Source organism: Dendroctonus ponderosae, unplaced genomic scaffold (genome assembly GCF_020466585.1).
Source record: "Dendroctonus ponderosae isolate FM_Combo_2020 unplaced genomic scaffold, Dpon_F_20191213v2 Dpon_F_20191213_10, whole genome shotgun sequence".
Taxonomy (NCBI): Eukaryota; Metazoa; Arthropoda; class Insecta; order Coleoptera; family Curculionidae; genus Dendroctonus; species Dendroctonus ponderosae.
The window spans coordinates 775,212-776,451 of NW_026017111.1; the positions used below are offsets into that span (position 1 = coordinate 775,212).

Here is a 1,240-nt window from a genome sequence, read left to right on the forward strand (position 1 = left end):
AAAGACTTCATCAGTTCATTTACTGCGTGAGTAATAGATATTTTTAAGTTTCTCCGTTGTGGTCGCCAGAACAAGGCTTTTCCCCCCTTTTCCCAAGACGAAAGATTAGCCGACTGCTAGAAGAATGCAAACGAACGATATCGCTGCAGAGGAAAAGTTGGAAAACCGAACGGGCGTGAATAGAAAATGAAAAATGGTTACGAATGGGGCTCGCGCCGTTTTCCGCCGGCTTGGAAAAAGCACAATGATTTGTGTTGATGGGCATTTAATAATGCCGAGGTGGCAAAAGAGGCACAGGCAGCTTTGAAAACATGCAGCCTCTTCTGCAGCGACAAGATAAGTTGAATTAGCTGGGGAAAAATTGTGGCCGCCGCATCAGCCAGACGCAATTTATGGCGTTTGGGATGCAATAAATGTACAGGAAAAGCATGATAAATGAGCCGAAATTACCGGAAGCGGCCGAATCGATGGATTTATTCTCGATTAATATCACAAGCTTTGTTACAACAGTTTAGTAATATTGATTGACTATTGGTTAAGTGCATCTTGATGGAACAGCCGAGCGCTTTAAATATGCGGCGAAAAAGTCGCAAAGCGCTAACGAATCTGGCATGGGCAGCTCTTGTCCTGCTGATGCTCGATTCTGGATTAATTATGCCGGGGATGATGCAAAAGAGAGCTGGATCGCAGCCAACGAACAACCCGGCCACATCGGTGCTTTGGGGACAGTTTGCAACGTTTATTGCCGACTTGCTCTATCTATGTGCGACCGTTTTGTTTAATTGGGCCGCTGAGGAAAATTCGTAGCGCTGCCAGGTCCACTTTTCGCATCTCAACTTTTTTAAAGTCCAAAATGCTACTTTTCTGAGCAATTCACTTTTTTATCAGTGTATGACGATAGGCCGCCCATTTAGGACCCTCTCACTTCGACCAATGGGCTGAAAAGAAACAAATATAGCTTGGCGAGCGGCAGCGAGCTGATTGGGATATAAACAGGTCGCCGATTGAAAAACTGTGAAAAGCGGAATATATTGGGGATCAGACTATGAAGGCTTTCACGGCCGGTCAGATTACATTTAGGAATGTTTTACTTAAATCTTCATCGCATTTTTAACGTCAGACTATGAAGATTCTCACGGCCGACCAAATCACATTTTGAAATGTTTTTCGGGCTTTGAAGCCGTGGTCCATGGGAATTTCTTCCTGACGTTTCGTCCACAACTGCGCTGGACATTATCAA

At 44.6% G+C, this 1,240-nt stretch overlaps 1 protein-coding gene across 6 annotated transcripts in view; it reads left to right on the forward strand.

Moving 5' to 3' along the window:
* The window catches only part of LOC109536971 (SPEG neighbor protein), a 52,817-nt gene that overhangs the window by 34,991 nt on the left and 16,586 nt on the right, over nucleotides 1-1,240 (forward strand). The gene's annotated exons all lie outside the window — the stretch shown is intronic.